This window comes from Phasianus colchicus, chromosome 3 (genome assembly GCF_987193195.1).
Source record: "Phasianus colchicus chromosome 3, bPhaCol1.hap1.1, whole genome shotgun sequence".
NCBI classification, from domain to species: domain Eukaryota; kingdom Metazoa; phylum Chordata; class Aves; order Galliformes; family Phasianidae; genus Phasianus; species Phasianus colchicus.
Genome location: NC_143438.1, coordinates 11,269,162 through 11,283,835, shown reverse-complemented (window position 1 = coordinate 11,283,835; position 14,674 = coordinate 11,269,162). Strand labels below are relative to the sequence as shown.

General features: G+C 38.0%; 1 long non-coding RNA gene across 1 annotated transcript in view; it reads left to right on the top strand.

Annotated features, from left to right (window-relative positions):
• Positions 1-14,674, top strand: part of LOC149918401 (uncharacterized) — a 293,570-nt gene that overhangs the window by 212,773 nt on the left and 66,123 nt on the right. The window lies entirely within an intron of this gene.

The following is a 14,674-nucleotide window of genomic DNA, read 5'->3' as shown; positions in this document are numbered from 1 at the left end:
CAGAGCAGGAAATGACACAACTTCTCTGGGCAGCCTGTTCCAGTGCTCTGTCATCCTCACAGTGAAGGTTTTTTCTCATAGTTGTATGGAACTTCCTGTGTACTCGTATGCGATCTGTATAACATGAAAATCAGGCATTAGGCTCTTATTCATGGAAGAACTCACAGATCTTTGGAAAAATATGTAACATAAGGTTCACTGACTCATTGAATGGTGTTCCCAAGGAATCTGTCTTAGGACTGATATTCTTCAACATCTTTATCAATGACATAGGCGGTGGGATTGAGTGTACCCTCAACAAACTTGCTAATTACACCAAGCTGAGTGGTGCAGATGATATAAAAGAAAGTAGGGATGCCATCAGGAGGGACTTGGACTGCTTGAGAAGAGGGACCATGTGAACCTAATGAGGTTCACTAAGGCCAAGTGCAAGGTGGTGCACTTGAGTGGGGCAATCCCAGTATCTATACAGACTACCCACAGCGAGGAGTTGAAAATGAGTGGCCATCAAGGCCCCTTCCAACCTAAGGCATTCTGAGTCTATGATCTTAGATTTCTGAAAATAGAGGAAAAGGAATCTCAAACCACTATGTTTTTAGGGGACTGAAAAAGGAGGGGTGTGTGTGATGGGGGTAATATCAAGACTTGTGTGTTCAGTGTGGGCTGTGGGGTAAGCTGTGAACTGAGCCCTTGCAGTATTTGTCACTATATTCAGAGTCAGCAACATTCAGCCTTGGAGGCTCAAGCTTCTGCCCCTTGTGTGTTTGCTGTTCTCAACCCTTATCATGAGCAGAAGGGAAAAGACATTTTCAGCAAAGACATGTTACGTGTTTCATTGACTGAGATGATGCGTTTCTGAGCCAGTCCTCTATTGTGTTCAATCACTGCTCTAGATTTCCCCTAGCACAACTGAGATCAAAGTCCCTTCCAGACAGTGTAACACTATCAAAATGCTTAAAATCAATCAATGATTATAGTTTTGATTATTTGCATATTTACAGGAGTAGCTCATATTGATTCCCAATTGATACATTCCCCTTTATGCTGGCAGACATATAATGAAGGAAAATAATAAGGGAATAAAGGGAAATAAGAAGAAACAACTCCTGCGTGGCCTTTGTTGCTGTAACTGAATTAAAGCAGTGGCGAACATGTGTTGAACTTCAGCTACATCAATTTTATATTCATTTTATTTTGTATCAGGAAGCAGGAATAAAGATAAAATATGAAATAAGTATTCATTAATACATCATCTGGAAAGAAAAATTAAAAATAAGATCTTCATCCAATAATAAATGCAATGAGGAGACTTATTCACAGGAAAAGGAGAGCTACTTACAGTCTAGGGAGACTGCACCAGAGAGCCGAACAGCAAATGCACATGAACAACAAAGAGAATTTTTTTTTTCTTCTTCATTTGAGGCATCTGGGATTAATAAGCAAAGGGGAACTTGAGAGCTAAATTTTTTTATGTTAAAAGGCTCATTTGCAAAAAGACAAAGTAAATGGAAGAAAAATAATTTATGCAGTGAACTACTAATCCAGCTGTTTTGCTTCTGGGCTTAATTGGATTTACCTAGAATTGATATTTGGTGTCAGCATGTGTTATATCATCACCACAAGCAATGGTTGCCAAACATAAAGAATCCTATCTAAAGCAAAATATTAATTTATTTGACTCATATTTATTGTAATCACTTTTTATTCATGTATGTTACTACTTAGTATTGCCATTTGATACTGTCTCATGTATATTATCTGGTCTTAGTTATTCTGTCTTAATATCTGAAGCAGTTTAGCAGTGTAGAAGACTTGCAGGTGAATAAAATGGGCTAGGAAATGGTTATTCATCTCTTGTTCTGCCTTCCAGGCAGCTGTGCTGACTATAAAAAGGTGTGCATTGTGCCTAATGGCAGGTGGGTGACATCTGAATTCTCGAGTAAGACATATACTGTAGCTTACAGTACCTTCAGCAATGGGAACTTCACTGGTTCAGTCTGGAAATGGGAAGTTATCTGCAGTAACTGAGAGATTTGTCAGATAGGAAACCCAGCTTACATGGAAATTTGAGCCTGAATCTTTCCAACAAAACAGGGAAATGTACTCTCTTTGCTTACAGGGGAAGTAGGGAAAACATCTTTTGTTAAGGGTGTGCGTTACAGGTTGATCAGAATGACCAAATAATGTTCTGACCATGTTAGCTGATATATATAATGTTTTTCTCCTTGGTGAGAAAATGGTAATCCATGATTCTTATCCGTGGATATTTAGATCCTTCTTAGCAGGGCAGTGCTCTGTCCATACATCCCCCATCTTGTGTTGTGTGGATTGCCGTGACTTGGGTGCAAGACCTTACAATTGGCTTTGTTGAACCTCATGTGGTATGTGGTTCTTCTGGGCTCACTGCTTGAGCCTGTCTAGGTCTCTGTGGACAGCATCCCATCCCTCAGGTGCGTTGATGGCTCCACACAATTTGGTGTCATCCACAAACTTACTGACGATACATTTGATCCCACTGTTTATTACATTGGCAAAGATATTAAAGAACATTTGTCCAAGTACTGATCCCTGTGGGGCACTACAAATGTCCATCTGTACACTGAGCCATTGACCATGACTTTCTGGATATGATTTGCAACCAGTTCCTCATCCATCAAACAGTCCACCTATCAAATCCATGTCTTCTTTGGAGAGGACATTCTGGGAGCCCATGTCAAGGGCCTTACTAAAGTCCAGATAGATGACATCAGTGGCTCTTCCCTTGTCCACTTATGCAGTTACACTACCATAAAAAGTGACAAGGTTGATCAGACAGGACTTGTCCTTAGTGAGCCCATGCTGGTTAACCCGTTTCTGCTCTTTTCTTTCATGTGCTTTAACACTGCTTCCAGGAAGATCTGCTTCATGTTTTTCCCTGGCACTGAGGTGAAGCTGACAGATTGGTAATTTCCTGGATCACCTTTTCTACCTTTCTTAAAAATAGGTGTGACACTGCCTTTTTTTCAGCCACCAGAGACTTCTCCTGACATCCATGATTTTTCAAATATCATTAAGAGTGGCTTGGTGACTACATCAGCCAATTCCCTCAAGACTGAGGGATGCATCTCATCAGGACCCATTGACTTGAGAATGTAGATCCTTACACTTACGGACTTATGCATTTGACCATGAGTATGATGACACATGTTCCCCCCTGGAAAAAAAAAAAAAAAGAAAAAAACCACAAAAATATATATTTAAATATATTATCACAGGTGATGCTCCACCTTAGCGTGGTGGGTGAGGACATGGCCTCTACACCTGCAGGGCAGGTTTATGGTGAAGATATGTTCCCCACTCCTCAGCAAAGTGGCTGATGTTAGCTCAGCAGGAAATAACAGAGGAGGTAATTGTGGCTGGGCATTTGCAAACTCTGTATCAGCTGCATTCAGCCCATTCTGCTTGTGAAACTGGATGTTCATCTGAGCTGCTGCTACTTCTCAGCAAAGGAGACCACTGTCTTATTCCCCATCCTATTTTCCTGCCTGTAGCTCCTGCTGTCAGCCTGTTTGTTGTCCTGTTGAGTGACTGGAGAACATTCAGGCTCTCTTTCTTGGCATGGCCTGAGGTCTGATGGTTGCAATGCTCTGGGCTCACAGCCCAACAGCTGCCACAGCATCATTGTATGCCGTGGCTCATCTCCATGCTGGGCTGGGAGGTGAAAGCTGTTCCTTCATGATGTGCAAAAAACTGGGGGCTCTTCCAAGCCTCCCATTGAAACACTTGCTGAAACACGGGCAGTGATATCTGAACCAACATTGTTTAGGTGAGTTTGAATTAAATGCAAACAAGATCATTCCAAAAGCAGTGAGAGATTATTGCATGCAATTACGTTGGGTGCTGGCAAGCAGGAAAACCCATAAGGCCCATCTTTTAAAATTTCTATCACCAAAAGACGTGCAAGTAAAGCTGCCACTCCTTATTAAGCACTGGAGGTAAATTTGGCTGCCTTACCAGTTGTGTAACGAAGAATTTAGATGCTTGCTGTGGCTGCTGTTGATAGACCTTTGGCCACTGTCCCCTCTCTAAAGAAAAGGAACAGGGTTCATGTTTGTGAGTTGGAAGTCAAACAAGGGGAATGAATTTTTTAAAACAACTTTTGCTTTCAGGCATTCTCCAGAAACGTTTCATCTTCATGGAGGTTTCCCTAGGAGGTAAAGTTTAGCTTCACTTAGAATCTTTATATATATTATGCAATTTGTTAGTAATGGAGTTCCACTAATTTCAGCATCTTCCTGTTGAATGTCCTGCAGAGGGGACAGGTGTTTAGTAACTTGGTCCATGGACACTTGTGCTCAAGGGGTGATAATTCTGTCACAGCTGGCTAGTAAGTACAACTCTGAGGTCACTGTTGTGTATCAAAATGAAAAAACATTTGAGAAATTAAGCAACAGGAGGAAGTCAAAGTGGGAGACGCAATAGCTCTCCTGCAGGTAGCTTTACTAATTTTTAGGATAATGATTTGGTGGTACTGAGCTCTGGATAGAAGGAGTGAATGTGAAAGCAGGCGTTTTGCTACTTACATTGCGGCTGTTTGTAAGTGAGTATAAGGTTGGTTTAATTTCTTGTTCTGCTGATGCACTTCTTTTCAATATGGCTTATGCTTAGATAAGAGAGCTGAACTTGCCCCATGTTTGAGTGCAGGTGTGAATGAGAGCTATTTCTGGAGTATCTTTCCTGCCGTAACAAGCTCTCCTGTAGGTAATGTTTCACAATAGTGAACTGCTGGCAAGGTGAAGATATGATAAGGGATAGTTTCTGGAAACAGACCTAAGCAGCGTTATCCAGAAGAGGCATCTTTCAGATATCCTACTTACAGTGTTAGTCTTGTCTTCATGTTACAGCTTCTGGATACCAGATAGTTAGGGGATCCAGATTTTTATTGGTCTTAGGCATGAGTGCATAGGGCAGTAATTCTATCTAAATGATTAAATATGTCTCTTTTTAATCATTATTTAAGTAAACAAAATGACTCCTACTTTTCATTTGCATCTTGTCCTCTAGTGAGCATAACCACAGTTTTGGACTTTTTTTATGAAAATGGACTATATCTTCCTGAAAAGTTGAACAACTTCCAAATTGCAATATTTGAATTAGTTACCATTTGTTGTAAGTAAGAAATGATTCTAATACTTCTATTTCTTTGAAGTTATCATCTTGTAATCTGCTTGTGTTGCCCATCTTGTGCAGCTCCTGCCTTATCATTAGCAGAAATGTTAAAAAGGACTAGTGTGTTTATACACATATAATGTTTATAATCCTTCAAGTGCATTAGTTGTTTTTAGGGATAACAGAACTAAAATGAGACTACTGTGACTAGTTACTTATTTGGTCGTTTTGAGAATTCAGGCAGCAGTGCACACAGAGAAGAGCACAAAGAATTTACACTGTGTGCCCTGAAATTTAGGAAAGAATTGTAGGTGAAAATAGGGGCAATGCAACCCATAAGAACAGTATGTCCCCCAACAGAACCAAACACAAGAAAGCCTTCATCAGATGTTGCAGTAGATAACTACCAATGCTGCCTATACATCCAAGAAATAATTGTGGTAGAAGCTAACGCCAGCTGAATGCTATAGCCAAACCTAAAATTTATATTCTTGTTTATTGCCCAAGAACTGCTTCATTTACTGAACTAACCACGTTGTGAGGTAATAAGCCCTGTGGTTTCCCTTGACATCGCTGTAGGAAGCAACGTCGACTGAAACTCCATAGATGGCAGCATTTCACAAAGAACTCAAACGACTCCCTCTTCCCTTTTACCCTTTCCTGTCCTTTTCCCCTTTTTTTCCTTTCCCTCTTTCATTTTTCTTTTCCTCCCTCTCCCTCCCTATCTCCTCCCTTCCTAATTGTCCCATAATCTGTTGACAGGATTAAGAATTCCTGATGTTTTATAAGTAATATTTATAGGTAATAATAAATCTACAGGTAATAAATCCTTCTGGTATTTTGGAAACCTTTGAAATATATCAGAGAGGTTACAAAATGTTTATACTATGGAAAAAATGAATTTTTACTTCATTTAGAATGTTACCTCTGTTAGGCATGGACTGGACTCTGAGAGTGGGCTGTTAGCATTATTTGCTCCTAAAATATTTTCTCATATCCTAGTATATTGCAGCTAAACTTCAAGAGAACTATTTTCTTTTTACACTTTTTTTTTTTTCTTGAAGATAGAGCACACAGTATCTCAAAAATGGAGTAGAAAAATATAAAAATGACGAAATCTCCACTAAATGACTCCATATGAATTATTCTAAATTAAGTAATACTTCAACATTATTAATATATCATACATATATTAATATATGGAAGACTTGCCTGTTTCATGACAAAAGTCTTAAATTCTGGTTACATATTTGAATGCCCTTTCATTTTGCAGAGGAGGTTTTAAGTTTTCTCCCAGAGTAACTTTTACATTGATGTCTATCTTCTTATTCTCAGTATTTGGGGCATTCCTTTAAGCCTTTAGAGTCAGGGAATGTAGTTCTGACTTACAAAAGCATGAAGAAAATCATATTTAAGAAGTAAAAATATTGTTGAGTCATAATTGAATATCTGAATTATAAGCGAAGCCGTTTTATCACATACATTAGTTCTCCAAGGGAACAGCACGTTTTGATCGATTGGCAAAGTGGATGAGAAACAAAACGTAGAAAATAGAATATATATACTGCTGGTATAAATAAATTTAATTCCTCTGTGACATAAACATTTCATAAATGCAATTATTCAGTTGTTTTTACAGAGGATTTCAGCTTTATATGAACAAATGTTTCTGTATCTGGCTATATGCCCACAATCCAGTTGAGGCTAGAGTTTGGATGGCTGCATTTGTACTTATCCCTGAGGATTCTACTGAATTCTTCAAACCATAGGAATTCAATCTAAGCATGTCAGAGAAATGTGACCATCTTTCCATTCAGTCTTGGTGTAATATTTTGCATCCTCTGTTGGCAAAAAGCACGAGAAGTTTGAGGGGAGTATTAAACACACGAGAAGTGATTCCTCCTGAAGTAATTGGATATTTTTGAGTTTGCTTAAAAGACACCACTGAATTGGGAATGTTTGGGTTTCTTTTGTTTGTTTTGTTGTTAATGATTTTATTTTATTTTATTTTATTTTTTTTGGTCTGAGACTACAGTTTTACTGCTTGTTTTAGACATTTAAGCTAGATTTCTCACATATTAGGTATGTGGGAGACTGGTGACTGACTGACAATTTCACATGCTTTTTGATGTGTGTGTGTGTGGCTCTTGTCTAATAGTTTACTGTGGCCATGCAAAATCTTTGTATTAAAAGTGCTAGATTTGACTAAATAGTTCCCTACCAGCTATATACAGAATGCATAGGTTCAAATCGTAGTTCTGCCACATATTTATGATGTAACCTCAGGCAAGACAATTTATCTGCCTAAAACTTAGGTATCTAATCTAAGCTAGTCATCTAGACTCCCTCTATAGTCAATGGCGAGAGATAGGCACCTCCAGTAGGCAGCTAATACATCTCGTTTTAGAGCCCTATCTCTGAAGAAGATGAATCACCCCCCACAGGTGCCTGGATATCTAGCCTAAACTAGTTGCTCAACTTTAAAGTATCCAAAGAAAGGTTAAAAAAGCGTTTCTCTGTGAGTCTTCTTGCTCCTCGTTTCTCTGAAGAGCACTTTTTTCTTATTTCCTTGAGACTTGTGTCTCCGTGCCGCTGCAGCTGAACCTCTCTCTGTCTGAATTGAGAATGGAGGAAGTGTGCACTTTTACACACATTTGAAAACACATGCATGCACAGACAAGAACATTTAAAGATGTTGAATTGGTGATAATTATGTTGGGAAATGGTCTTTTCCATAAACATTACATCAGTTTTATCTGCAGAATGGTTTTGGAATCAAATACACGTAAATATAGAGAACTTTTCCTTATTCCTTCATTGCGTTAATCTATGAAATGAATGGACAGTCAGAAAGGGCATGAGGCAGGAGCATTTGCTTAGATGCTGAAATATATATTTTCAAAAAGAATGATGTAATTGAGTCACTTATGTTTTGAAATCAGGCCTAAGGTGTCTAAGAAAAACACTTGGCTTCTCAACTTCTAGAACTTTGATCACATGTCTGACAGTGATGATTGCTCTGTGGAGGTGGAGAACAATTTGCTGATCTAAGCAAACTCATTTTTTTGCATGCTATTAAATGAAGCTTGTGATTGTGAAGAGTCGATTTTCTAGGTGTTCTTTGTCTCTGCCTTTGTTTTCATCTGCAATAGGAGAGTATGAAAAAGAAGAAAGAATGAGAAAAAGCAATAGACAGGCTGAACTAAAGAAAAACAATTTCTCTATTTCCTTAAAAAACAAGGCTGCTGTTTCACATGACATTTTTGGGTTTGACAAAATTGTCAAAAGGGATTTAACTCCTCTATTTCCAGATCATAAGATTTATGTAAAAGCAACATTGCCCAGCAAAGGAATTCCTCTGACTATTATTAAAGACAGATCTGATTTAGAAAATTCTGTGTTATTTTGAGATAAGAAAATTGCACAGAAATAAACAACTTGACATTTTACTTCCTCTTTACACTCTGCCTAAGATGGAAACCACATGAGCGTAGGCATATTGGTTTGCAAATATGGAACATGACAAATCATTCTTTTGTTTTCGAACTTGAAACCAAAGTAATTGCATGCTACCCAGAGGATTATACAGTCACGTTTCCCCAGGTAACCTCTGATTCTTCAGAACCTATCTTGGCGTTCTAGAAACTGTTAAGCCATGCTAGTAATTGTTTATTAGTCCTCAGTGTACAGTTCAAGCTAAATAATTACAAACATACCCATTCTTATATCATCTTAAAACTACTGATCCTGTTTCTTCTTAGAAGAAAAGGCGTATGTACTTATTGAATTGGACAGGCAGTGATAGAAAGGGCGGCCCTGCTGAAGTCAGTGGAAGTTCTGTCCTTGACTAAATGGGAAACAATTGCACCCACCTGTCCTGTTTTATCTATTTCTGTACAGTGTGCATGTACAGTGGTGTTTGCTAAAAGCAAGGCGTCAGGGCTACACAGAGAGGCTCAGTCCCAAAGCACACCCTGTTGTCTCTTCTGAAGTTGAATTTTGAAGGATGAGAATAAGAAATTTATGATGGAAAGATTCAAGAGCCTACTGTTGAGGCTTGCATATTTTTGAGTTAACGTTCTGACTTTGCTCTTTACTTTCCAAGAACTAATTTTTGCACAATTAAATCAAATGATTTGCTATTCCACTGGCAGCGTTTTATATCAGGGTAATTTTTTTTTTTTTTAAATGATCAGTAAATTTGATATCATTTCATTATGTGTTGATTATGCCTAAGTTATACTTTGGGAAAGTTCCTAACTTTTTTTTAATTTGTTATTACTTGATATGCTGTTTGGTGGTTGTAAGGAGTAATGAAGGATTTCCTATGCTTGAGTTATATGAGCACCTCTTATTTCCAAAGAAGAGCTAAACAGTTTCTGAAGAGCTAGGAGAGGAGCGTGAGTTTGCTAGACTTCAAAACTGAGCATGCAGCAGCAAATTTAGGCTTAGGTTGTACAGCCACTATGGATAAAACTCAAGGACTTGTACAAAAGATAATCTCTGATCTCTCTGGAATCACATTAACCATACACCTTACGACTTTCCTAAATCTGTACCCCAAGCCTATGAATTTCATGTAATGTTCTTCACATCTGATACTAGCCCTTTTGTATTTTTTTTTCCACATATGAAAAACTGAGATAAGACAATTTAATTCCCAGCCAGAGGATGGATTTGTTAATATTCAGATTGCATCTTGCAAATGGTAAATATAATACCATGGAAGACTCTGGAGAAATTTCATTTAAGATTCCAAAAATCATCTGTACAATAGAGAACTACCTTACAAGTCCTCCTTAAAAATAGGCATGCTGGAGGCAAACTGATGGAAGCTGTATTAAGAAGACATAAAAGAACAAAACCCACCTAAAATTACTGTATTTTGTATAATGTAGAATTTCAATTTCTGTATAATAAAAAATAATTTTCTGAATAATAGTCTCTAATAGACAGAATAATTAGTCTCTTCAATGAAGTGGAAAGGAAGAATGTTTGGAGAGGCTGATACTAGCCATGATAATATTGGCAGAAAGAATGTGGCATGTGAAATGTGAATGAGGCATGTAGCAGAGATAGCTATGGCAGAAAGTTATCTGGAAATCCATAGGTTTATTTTGAGAAATGTGAAAATGAAATTATTTTGCCTTTTTGAATTTTAAAATTTATTGATTATAGATTTTATTATCTGTAGTAGCCAATCTTTATAAGGTTGAGAGAAGAACATGCCTTATATTCGAGGCTTGCTGGAAATTTCCAGCATATGGTTTTCTGATGGACAGTCCACTGTCTTGCAAACTTGAAATTTTATGTCAGAAACTTTCAAAAAATTTTCTTATGTAGATTTTTTTTTCTCTTTCAAGCATTTTAACTGTTATATCTGACCTGAATTAAGTGAAGCATTAAGCTACAATCACATTAGGAGTTTTAACTCAGTTCTGCAGTCCTACAAGGTTGTTGTTGGAGATTCCCCTAATTTTTCCATATGCCCGTGAAGATTCTCTCTTGACTTTATTAAGTGACATATTACAACTGTCATAAGCCTCTGAATGCCATGAGGAGCATGAAGCCTGGTCAGGAAGCCTGATCTATAGGAGAGAATGACTATGTTGTACATTTAACTCTGGCTGCCATGAGTTAACACAACCAGAGTGGTTATGCTCTCTACAGTGACCTGAAAGGAGGTTGTAAAAATGCGGGGATTGGTCTCTTCTCCCAGGTAACAGTGATAGGATGAGAGGTAATGGCTTCAAGTTGTGCCAGGGAAGATTTGGGTTGGATATCAGGAAAAATTTCTTCTCAGAAAGAGCAGTGAGGCAGTGGCACAGGCTGCCCAGGGGGGTGGTGGAGTCACTGTCCCTGGAGGCATTCAAGCAATGTGTGGATGTAGTACTTGGGGACATGGTTTAGTGGGCATGGTGGTAATAGTTGGACCAGATGATCTTAGAGGTCTTTTCCAATTTTAATAATTCTACATTTCTGTGCATTTCAGAAGCAGCTGACTACCAGTGAGGCACTTCACATTGATTCATTATACTAAAATGAAGCATTCTGGTATCAAAAATGCTGAAATGATTGCTTTATATTGAAACAAATACTGGAATGAATAATGCTTCTATTTCCAGATTGTTTTTCTTAATGTATATTCTGTAGTTTCCAACTCTCAGTTACTGATGAGTTGCCACTTCCATTTAAAATTATAAGAAAGATGAAGAAGTAACAGTTTCATCATGGTGAAAATTCTGTATTTCATGTAGCTACCCTTATAAAATATATGCAGTCCTTTGCACGTCTCCTTACTTCACATCCACCATCCTCACTGATCCATGTGACAATGACTGACAAATAAGTTGTCTGTAGTGTCTGGAGGACTGAGTGATAATGTTCCATTTTTTGCCACCTACGTGAATCACTGGAAGTAGGATGGGGATAGATGAACGTAGCTGGTAAGAGAATGTCTTTTCATCACTGGTTGTCTGCACACCTCACCATTTTATATTGGGCTGCCACTGGAGAAGGGGCTGGACTGCAGTTCTCAGCTATTGCAAGTGAATGCCTTCTTCACTTCAACACATACTTTGTAGATCCAGCATCCATTTGTTCTACCATTGCTAAATTAGACAATGGTGCTTTCCATTTCATAGCATAGCTCCAAAGGCAAATGTAATATCTCCCTTCATCTCAGGATCTCACGTGTAATATCTTAGTGTTTAGTGCCATATGATTACAATCTATAGTATAAAACAATAAAACAATCAATTTTTGTAACTGAAGTATGTCATGCTCTAATTGTTGCAATGCACTGAGTTAAGCAAACACTCTGTGAAGTGCAAACTCAGGTAACTGAGCATGCATGACTGAACTGTCTGCTACAGCATGTACTGTACACAGGACCCAATCCTATTTTCCTGCTAAAGAAACAGAGCAATTGTGCCATGGACTTTAATGGAAACAGGATCTTTCTCCCAGTGCTGTATGAGGGGTAGAAGTGTGTTAGTGGTGATGGATCAAGACATAATGATTTAATTACAGTAAGAAATCACTGCTGGGCCTACTTAGTCTCTCCTGCAACCCAAACATGTGCTCTCAAGAGAAAAAGAGAGACAAACTCGTGTGTTAATCATTTATTGTGTCTGGTAAAAGCAAAGTGGAAAGTAATGGCAATGCCATATTTTGTTTTCTCCAGATTTATATTTTGTTTCCTTTATGTAAAGTTTCTGATCAGCCATACTTTCCTCATTTTCTGCCATCGTTTACTAATTCAGGAGACAAATTCCACTGTCTCAACCACTGCATGAAGCTGACCTTTTTTTTTTTTCTTTCTTTTTTTTTTTTTTAATACATAGAGCGACTTATACTGTTCTGGAAGCTTGGCTTTTCCCATGCATTCCAATGGTGATCTCCATTTCCTCTTCTCTAATCAACACCATCAGCAGGGGGAAAAAAAAAAATCTGCTTCCTATTTGATTTTAGTCATCTACATTTTTACAAATATAAGACATTTTGAAAAAGTTATTTAATGCCTATCCATCTAGGAAACAGTTCTGTGAGCGATCCTATTCACAGTTGTTGTTCCATTGCCTTCAGTTTTGCTTTTAGACCAGAATAAGGGTGATGGGGGGAGGATTGTTCTATCAGTTTGAGACTGGAGCCAAGCGTAAAGATCAGTCATCTGATGCAATGTGTCAGAATTGAAGCCTCTTTGTGTATTTCATCCAGGGTTTGGAATCTCTTTCCATTTTTTTCTAACAGCTTTATCAGTACTGTTTCTCTGTGCAGCCTGATCTCGTAGGTGGCAACTCTTCCCACAGCATGGGCTTGGAACTGGATGATCTTTAAGGTCTCTTCAACTCAAGTCATACTGTGATTCTATGATTTTCTGGATTCTTGATGTCTGAATTTGAGTCTTTGTGTGCTGGGTAGGTGATCTTGCACAGTGCCCAACCTCAGCACCTGATAGGGGAATGACATCTTTTATGGGCTGTGCCTTTTTACAGACTTTGTTCTGCAGGCCTGAATTGGAGAGTTATTCCAAAATATATGTATAAATAGAGATTATCTCTGTGAGCAGCATGAACTGCCTCTTCCTTTTTTTTTTTTTTTTTTTTTTTTTTTGTATGAAGAGCACTTGATTTTCTTCCATTGCCTTAGTGCACTGTGGTACAGCTGAAATAAGAGTAGCATATTGTAGAACCATAGCAAGTTGTTATGGTCACACTCTTTCCTCTGACTATTTGCAAATTAGTTTTTTACTAACAGGAGAAACATATGCTAGATTAAAACAGGGAGAGTTTTTTCTTTTTCTTTCTTTCTTTTTTTTTATTTAAAGAAAGATAGAAATGGCAAAAAATACGCTCTTCAATTTCACTGTGAAATATCTCTCTTTTTCAGGGAAATATGTTTTCTGGATGGATTGCCACCTGCAGAGTATACTATATATCTTTGTTAAATTATTTTCTGTCTCTGCAGAAATAGCAGTTTAGTTTTGTAGTATTTTTTAAACAAAATGACTGAGCATTTAGCACAATTATGTTCAGCACTATAATCTTCTTTTTTTCTTCTTTTGTTGAGCCATCCTTTAACAGGGAATAAAAAATGAGACACACTGTAAGCTATTTTGCATAAATGAATAATTATGATTGCCACATATTGCCAATTGTAATTAGAGATAATAATGCTAGGTTTGGAGCTTTTACTCATGCATTGCTTTTTCAAGCAAAACAGAACTTTTGTAACATCCATCCTGTTAAGTGAACAGATTGGGTTTTCTTCCTCTCACCAAGGACAAATGCCCACATGCACACGTGCCTTTCTTTCTCTACCTAAAAAAAAAAAAAAGAAAAAGAAAAAAAAAGACAGGTTTAATTAGTTGTAAGGTAAATAAGTAAATAAAAGATACTATAAATAGGCTCTTAGCAAAATTAGAGGCACATTAAAAGATAACACACTTTTGGGACTTGCAGATCAGTTAGCAAGTTGTCTGAACATTAGAGGGAAATTGGCAGCTGCTTACAGTTAGCAACCAAAAATGCTGTAGGTATTGTATGCATGTGCAGATGATTTAAGGGCTCAGTTTACCTTATTTACATTCCAGCACCTTTGGGATTTGTGGAAGGGTTGTTTTTTTCGTGGGGAGAGGAGGCTGGATCCTGAAAATTGCTGAGCTAAAAACAGTTCGGTGCAGACCTTCTCCAAAGCAAGTTGCTCACTGCTGTACTTGTAAAACCTGCCATTTGTATAGCTCTCAGACACTGTGTGTCTGCATTGACTGGAGAACTTGGCCTGGCACTGGACTGAAAAACAATGCTGTGTAATCAGGTGTGGAGTGCTGGCTTATTATTTTTGCCAGCAGCTTTGTCTTACTTGGACAACGTAGCCTTGTAAGAATTCAAAGCCTTTGCAATGTTGCTGAGGAAGCTTACTGAGATGTGCAACTAGCCATCATGCTGTATCTCCAGAGTACTGAATGAATGCGGTGAGCGAACTGTACTTTGCAACTGTCTCATTTTCCTAGGAAAAATGGACC